The sequence below is a fragment of the Malurus melanocephalus genome, unplaced genomic scaffold, assembly GCF_030028575.1.
Source record: "Malurus melanocephalus ecotype Western Australia unplaced genomic scaffold, MMel_1.1 scaffold_197, whole genome shotgun sequence".
NCBI classification, from domain to species: domain Eukaryota; kingdom Metazoa; phylum Chordata; class Aves; order Passeriformes; family Maluridae; genus Malurus; species Malurus melanocephalus.
The window spans coordinates 376,689-385,114 of record NW_026623429.1 but is presented as its reverse complement, the minus strand read 5'-3'; the positions used below and the strand labels follow the sequence as shown (position 1 = coordinate 385,114).

General features: G+C 45.3%; 1 long non-coding RNA gene across 1 annotated transcript; it reads left to right on the top strand.

Moving 5' to 3' along the window:
* The first annotated feature begins 5,212 nt into the window (after positions 1 to 5,212).
* LOC130577824 (uncharacterized) lies at positions 5,213 to 7,580 on the top strand. Its single transcript, XR_008965810.1, has 3 exons — positions 5,213 to 5,520; positions 5,602 to 5,686; positions 6,420 to 7,580. It is a non-coding gene; the product is annotated as an uncharacterized LOC130577824 (long non-coding RNA).
* The last annotated feature ends 846 nt before the right edge of the window (positions 7,581 to 8,426 follow it).

The following is an 8,426-nucleotide window of genomic DNA, read 5'->3' as shown; positions in this document are numbered from 1 at the left end:
CCTCCCCCTGTAACTCATCTTTTACCCTCCCAACTCTTTTTTCCAGCTTTGGAGCTTCCAAATGCTCCATTTCATCGCGCTGAGCATCCCGAACCAGCAGGCTGGCTGCTTTGCCCCTGCTTCAAAGGGGCTGTGGAGCTCACTGACACATCTTTTGGACTATCTGCCCCAAATATCAAGTCTCAAGAACTCAAACAGAGTTTCAGTTTCCTTACCTTACYAAATCCCTGTAAAATGTGCACACAAATCCCTTCTGAAAGTAGGACTCTGAAGAAACTAAAGGCAATATGAAGGGAGAAAAAAAAAAGCCATTTGGTATTATCTGAATATCTAAAAGTGCATTAAAATGAAGCCATGGTCACCAGGTAATCTGGTAGTCTGGTGTTCCCTGATGAGATTAGAGGGGCTGCAAGGTGTAAATTAACAGCCGCTTTAAACCATTTTGACGTTTTTTTCTTTACAGGGCAACGATATTTAAACTCCCTGGGTCCAAAACTTCTCCAAAACTTCTCCAAAACTTCTTCCAAAACTTTCATTAACATGAAAATCAGCTAAAAATGAAGTCTCATATTTTCCCTGCTGGCCGATGGAATAACAGGTTGGAAGTGCAGCTGACGGGATGATCCCTCAATGTCACAAAAACCAAATWGTGCTTGGAAATGAGACACACGAGATTTTTCACAACGGTCCTGAAACATTTTAACCCAGTTTTAGTGAGAGTGGGATGAGGAAGGTCYGGTGCAGCCCTTTTAGGTGTAAATGCAGAAACTGGCAGCTTGTTTGGGAGCTGAAAGCATTTCTTGGTACCCACAAAGGGAGTGGTTACTTAGGATTTCTTATTTTCGAAACAATCACCCCTCAAAACAAATCACCTTTCAAAACAATCGCCTTTCAAAGCAAACACACCCAATTTGTGATGTTTGTTGTGTTGTTTACAGCTCATCACTCAAAGAAGAGCAGCTCCCGAGGGGTGGAAGCAGAGGGGGAAGGGAAGAGGAGAACACTGTAAAAAAAACAGGTAAATAACCAGAATTTTCTTATTCCCAGTGTCTGGAAGGGAAGAGGAGAACACCGTAAATAACCAGGTAAATAACCAGGTAAATAACCAGGTAAATAACGAGCATTTTCTCATTCCCAGTGTCTGGAAGGGAAGAGGAGAACACCGTAAATAACCAGGTAAATAACCAGGTAAATAACCAGGTAAATAACTAGCATTTTCTCATTCCCAATGTCTGGAAGGGAAAAGGAGAACACTGTAAAAAAGCAAGTAAATAACCAGCATTTTCTCATTCCCAGTGTCTGGAAGGGCAATCCTGAGCTCCTTGGGGTGGGAATCCCAGGACAGGGGGATTTTTGCTGCAGCAAAGGAAACAGAGTTCAGATCTTTCCTCGAGCATAAATAAATGAGTGGGGGAAATTCAGCAAGGCATTGAGGAGTGAGCGATTTTCTCTGTTAGGAAGATAATATCTGCTGCTCTAATTATAGCTCGGCACACACGGGGAATCCCCGCGTTACTCCTCATGAAGTCTCAGGGTCTGAGCCGTGAGCTGCTTGGTAATATATGTTCAAGACAAGCCTGTCAAACTAGAAATTATTCTGTTGTAGAAAATAATCCTCCCTCGGTGATTGGTTGCCTTTAAAAACACGATGGAGAGGGATTGGATCCAGCACCAGCCCCCAGATTTGTGTCTGTCCAGTTCTATCAGAGCACCTTGGACCTGCTCTGAACCTGAGMTCATCTGGTCCCACCACACTGCTCAAAGGGCCCCATCCTGTTGGGTTTGAACACCTCGGAAGGGTAAAGCTTTTGACTTTTGGGGGAATAGTTTAACTCTCGAGTAAAATGACATCAGCTCACCTGAGCTACAGCAAAGTTGTACCTTTTAAAATTACCCTCAGCACAAGGTCAGAGTGGGCACACCAGTTCAGATATCTGACAGGAGACTTTTGAGTGACAGTGGTTTGTTAACTGATGAGGYAGGGTGACAACCCATGGGCAGGAAAAATAAATGATAATTTTCTCCTGGGCTCAGAGAGGAGCACAGGATGCTGAGATGAGCAGCGTTGTTTTCCCCCTGGACACCAGAGCTGATGCTCCTCCTCACGGGCAGCTCTCTCCKGGGCTGTAGTTACACAACATGTCACAAAGAGAACAAAAACAAAGTCTTTTTATATCTCCTCACCCATCTGCACTTCCTCTTTMTGAACCAGTACTGCAAACAGAATTATCAGAAGCATCATGTTGGCAAGTATTTTTAGTAAACAGYGAGAGACTCATGTGAACTTGTTCCTCCTTGTCCCTGTGCCCCGAACACACTGCAGAATTTTCTGGGCAGAATTTTTAGAGGTTCCCCTCCATTGCAGGCAGAACAGCTGGACTGYAGCAGCAGATTTAGAGCTTTTCAGGGCTAAGGAATAGTTCCCCCTTGCATGCTAATGTCAGATTAGGATTCCCAAAATTCCAAGGATTGCCGTGCTGTTGGATGTGGATGGCTCTATACACAATGGCTGGCAAAGGAAGGTGATGGAAATTCATATGGGAGAAGAAAATAGAAAAGTTTAATGTTTATTGAATTAAAATGTATTCATGTTTATTGATTAGGAATGCTCCCAAGGGTTTTTAAATTGTCCTAAAATAGGCACACGCATTCCTAAGGGAGTGCAAATGTGGGTGGCAAGATCCTCCTGCTACAGTTTGGGAGGAAATGGGGAGAGAGGTGGAAAATACACTGGAAAAGGTGTTTTCATTTGGTTCCCTGGCTTGGCTGAAGCAAGGAAAGACCATCAACTTCTAACCTGCACCATTCCAAGAATGGGAATATTCATCATAGAAAACACCACCATCCATCCCTTAAAAACCAGAGTGCCCTGTGAAATGGGCAGGGGGGGTCTCTGCAGGCATCACCACCCTGAGGATTTCACCTGAGTGGAATTGTGGCAGAGTTGAGGCAAAGGGACAGTCATTCCTTTGCACATTGAGGTATTTGTTTAACTGGCCCCTTTCAGCTCACACCGGGGTTTGTATGATCCCAGCTCTCACAGTTCCTAGCAGTATTCCCTCTGAGAAACACCCTCATTTAGCTGAGGTGCTGATGTTTTCTCTAAAGAGACCAGCAAAACCAACTAAAGGAACAGCACAGAGTAAAATACAGCATGGAAGGTGATCTCTCAGGTCCAAGTAACTCATCTTCCCACAGAAAAGGTTTCTGGTCTTAGACTTAGGCTCAACAAACACCTTTGGTCAATTTGCAATGGTTCAGCCCCAAATGGGTTCATCCTTTCCAAATGAGGGATTTTCATCTGTTTATCCTCCCTGTTCTGTTGGAAAGCAGGAGAACCTAGTGCCCTTGCAGCAGCAGCCTGCTTCCCTCGGTGCATCTTTCTGATTGCTCCTYACTTAGACACCCTCAGCTCCTAAAAATGGAGATGAAAAACGCCTTCCTGAGGTGGGGTGTGCAAAAAAACGGCTGCAGCAGTTCCCCAACAACACCAGTGACTGCCCCAGCTCCAGGCCCATGGCCAACAATCCTCATTTATTCTCATTTATTCTCATTTATTCTCATTTATTCTCATTTATTCTTTCCAGCTTTCTGAAGGCAGCATTAAGCCCATGAATCTCCAAACGTACTAAATCCTCTTGCCACAGTGGAAAGCTGGGCATATTCACATTTATTTTTCTTGATACAGTATTGAAAGCTTTTCTGGGCACAGCCTTATCCCAAATCAAGAGCAGAATTTGTCTTTTCTTCCTTTTCAGGACACCCAACCTATGTGAAAGTGCYGAATACTCACAAGCAGGTAAAGCCTGTGAGCTCGGTCCAACACCCTCCACCCCTGGCAAAACKTCCATTTCGCAACGTGACTGGGAAGATTAAGGACTCTGACAGGAGGTGTGAAGGTAAATTAAAACAGAAATGTTAATTTGGAGTGGGTGTGGCTCTTCTGAAGTGGATGAAAGTGCTCCTCATTTCACCAGCTCTGGATACACAGCAGGTGCCCYGCTCAGGCTGGGTGTGTGTCCTCAGCTCTCAGCCCTTGCCCTGTTTTCACCAAATCAAAAACGAGCCCGGAGCAATTTTAATTTTAACCTGCTGTTTTTGCTCTGTTAACCAATACCAACCACAAACCTGTTTTTCCTGCTTTCTTGATGGAGAGGGAATGATATCATACAGAGAGGGAGCTGATGTTTGTGCTTGTGCAGGTGAGGAAGGCTGGAAGGGTTAAACAGGCCTGCTTTTGAAAGCAGTGCAGAAAAAGAGCACGACAGTAAAAAAAAAAAAAAACAAAAAAAAAAAAAAAAAAAAATTAAAAATAAAGCCAAAACATGAAAAACTGGCTGCAAAGACAGACTTGGGCAAAAGCTTACTATGGGAAGAGTCATGTACACATATGGGATAAATTATAGAGAAAGGGTATGGATAAAAAACCCATCTTACATGGATATTTAAAAGAAAAAGAGCAAGAGGGGAGGAGAAGAAGAGACCTGGGATGTTGCTAAAGAAAGATGAGGARAAAGACAGACCAGGAGCCAGCAGGAAATGGTGGCAAAGAGCTGCCCCCCTGCCTTGTCCAAGGCCTTTGTGGCACCTTTCYTGCTCCATTTAATACAGAAAAGAGAAGGAAAACACCCGACCCTCCTTGGGGGAGCTCCTGCAGGGCCGGGGGAAGCAGTGACAGGAAAGCAGCTCAGTGTTTATTGCACAATATTCCCCTTGGCTGCCACCCAGGAATTCCTCCGGGTGCTGAGGTGTTTGTGGTGCTAAAGCAAAGCTGATCTACCCCCAAAAAAGAAGATGTGCCCTGGTTATTGCACACCCTGCGAGGGCATCTGCCCCTGAGRGCTCTGTGGTCACTGCTGAACTCGCCCTGTCCTTGGCCACACTCACATTCWCATCCAGCCCCACTCCTGCTGCTGACACCTGTTGTCAGCAGTCGGTAATTTCTTTTTTTTTTTCAGGACGAGCCTGCATTGCCCTGGAGCTCAGAAAGGGCCTTAAATTAGACTTAATTCTATTCAGATGTAGTTAGCAGTATTTAATTAGCACAGTCCTGAAGCAAAAGTCAGTCTGTTCCTTGGATCACTGGAGTGCTTTCTGGATACTTTCCACATTGCTGCAGGAGTCTGACCTCTTTTTTTATTTAATTTTTTTATTTTTTATCTTCTTATTTTTTTCAAGCACTACCAGAGTAGGGGCCACATTTTAACAGACAGATTCCTTTGCAGATGGCTTCCTGCTCGCTTGCAATTGCAAAACTCCACGGAGGCAATTACCACGATTGCAGACATGGGAATGTGACATTAGGAAAGCATTTCATGTATTCTCAGCATCTGCTGCAAACGGAAACCTCGGGGAGATGCTGTGGGCAGGACTGGCTCAAATCAGGTTGGCTGGAAGTTCCCATCCAGCCTGGACTCGACGTGCAGGTGCTCTCTGAGGGCACATCCAAAGGGTGACCCAGCTGGTGACCCAGGGGACACGGATGGCTTGTCCTCTGGTGGTGCTYCATCCGCTGCCAAAGTGAGTTTGGATGAGGAATCAATCCCATTTTAGGCWGCTGAAATGAGGTGACTTGAACCCTGACCCCTGTGATTTTCACAGGAAACTGCCCCAGAAATGATGAGCCAGTGCTGTTTCACCTCCATGGAGTTGCAGGCTGACAAATCAGGAGATCTGCCTGCCTGAGGTACTCCTTCTAACCTCAGCTGGCCACTGAGGGAGAGGGTGAAACAGGGTGAAACCAGCTGGAAATGGTGATGGATGAGAAAAAAAAAACAGCTTTGAAGCAGATCTTAAGTGGTTTGGTTTGGTTGGATTGGGTTGGGTTGGGTTGGGTTGGGTTGGGTTGGGTTGGGTTGGTTTGGTTTGGTTGGTTTGCTTTGGTTGGATTGGGTTGGTTGGATTGGGTTGGTTGGGTTTGGTTGGGTTGGGTTGGGTTGGTTGGGTTTGGTTTGGTTTGGTTCAGTTGGGTTTGGTTTGGGTCAGTTTGGTTGGGTTTGGTTGGTTTGGTTGGGTTTGGTTGGTTTGGTTTGGTTGGGTTGGTTTGGTTGGGTTGGGTTGGTTTGGTTGGGTTGGGTTGGGTTGGTTGGGTTTGGTTTGGTTTGGTTTGGGTCAGTTTGGTTGGGTTTGGTTGGGTTTGGTTGGGTTGGGTTGAGTTGGTTGGATTGGGTTGGTTTGGTTGGGTTGGGTTGGGTTTGGTTTGGTTTGATTTGGTTTGGTTCAGTTGGGTTTGGTTTGGTGGACATTTTTTTAAGAGTCTAGGCCTAGGTTTTAAGAAGTTAGCCCAAAAGGCTGCTTTTTGACCTCCCCGTTCCTCAGGGGTCAAAGTACAACAGTTCATAGCTCTGCTCCAAAACCATCTGGATCATTCCACCACCACAATCCATTTATTCCCATTAACTCCTTTCCTTACTTTCCAGTTTCATTTCAAAGGCCTTGTAGAAGCTGAGCTGAGAAGAAGTGGCAAAGGATGGGAATTTCTTAAACTGGATTTGTGACATCTCAGTTTTGGAGGGGATGGCACAGCACATGACAATATTTAACCCTTTCCCCACCTCCCCCAGGATTTTGGGGAGCTCTGCGGGGCCGTGGTTGCGACAACTCTCTTATGCAACCCCGGCTGCGTCTGCTCACGGCTGCCAGATTGTGGAAATCTGCAAATAATTGCAAAGTCTGCCAGTTTAATTGGATTGTGGTGTATTTGCACAGATGGGTGAAGTCTTCCAGGCCAATATTTTCCAGAGTGACTGAGCAGTCTCACAGCTTTAAGATACTCAGYATGAGAGAACTTTGACGCAATGGGTTTCCACATTTCCAGATTTTTTTAAGAGAAGCACCCCCCAAACTGAAATAATCCAAACCATCAATCACCCAGAAATCCCCTGCACGAGACCTTGAGATGGGGGAATCTCTCACAGTAGCTTGATGTAAGCCAAACTAAATTCATAAAAATAATACAAGACAGCTTAACACGTCATTTGTTCAGCAGAAAAATCCAGCGTGAGTGTGGATGTGTGCAGGCATTTTTACAGGAATTATAAGGAATAAATGAACATYTGTAAAATAAGAGGAGGAGGAAAAGAAAGGCGTTTTATTTCATGTGCGAGAGCCGGCTGTTGTTGTTGTTRTTATTTCTTTTAATGAGGGACAAAATGTTACTGTGGAACATTGTCCCTGTGTGCTCTGGCCCTTTTCCAGGCCCAGAGCTCAGGACTTGCTGGGGAAGAGAAAGCCTTGTACTTGACTTTCTGAAAGATAGGCTGTTATCTCTTKTGAGAGGCTGCAAAGGAAAATAATCAAATTATTTATTAATTAAATATAAACTCTGTCAAATTGYTCAGAAGCAACTCGCCCCAGGACCCAAGCTATAGATGCCCAATATCTGAATTTCCAAAAGAAAAAAACAGTTTATCAACATCATCATCAGCTTTTTCTACCACAAATTTGCAGGGACACAAGGAAGCTGTAGAGGATGCTGCTGTTCTCACTGAGAGCTCCACTCAATCACCTGCACAAAATCTGCCATTTGTAAGCAGAAATAAATGCTTAAACACTGTTAGGATGTTTAGAGAAGTGGTAAGACCAACTTATAATCATTTCAGTTGCATTTTTCAGAGGCAGAAAAATGATGTGGTTACATGCTCTTGGTGTAACTATTTTCCAGAAGGTGCCCTTGGAAGTCTGCATGGCAGGAATGAAGCTGAGGTGCCCTAATGCCACAGTCACTCTTGCAAACAGGACTGATTTCAGCAGCTTTGAGCCAAACYTGGCTGGCTTTGGAAAGCCTTCCCAAATGCTTCTCCAGAGCAAATGTGCAAAACTGAAGCCAACTTTTCACTTGTGTTGGCAAAGTGGGCTCTGGCTCCTGGTGCAAACACCCCTCACTGTCCTGCTGTGTCAATTTGTCATAAAGCTCCTGATCCTAAAGCCGTGCTGCTGCTCTTGGAATCTTCCTTGGCAGCAGAAGGAGCTCCTGGTTCCTGGGGGTAAGGAGGAAACCTCAATAAAGCAAAATAAATCACAAAGAACCCCAACATTTTTTTTTTTTTTTTTAAAAAAACCCAGCACTATCAAATCCCTGAAGCGACTTCACACTCTCAGAGCCACCAGATCCCAAACTCCCCCTTCCCACCAGGCACTCTGAGAAGGCTCCTTTCCAAACACCCTCTGGAGCATTAGGGACAGGTTTTCAAAGGTCAGCAGACCCCTGAACGCCTGTGAGGAGCTGGCCCTGATTTCTGAGTTCTGATTTCTGATTTCTGAGTTCTGATTTCTGAGCAGGCTCAGCGTGGTCTGTTGGGGGCTGAGCAGTCCCTTCTGTGGTTTTTGTTCCCAGCTCTGGGGCTGAGCTGAAAAACGACCCCAGAGTGAGCCAGTGCCAAGGCTGGGCTTGGCAAAGTCTCACTTTGCTCTGAACGCTCACAGGG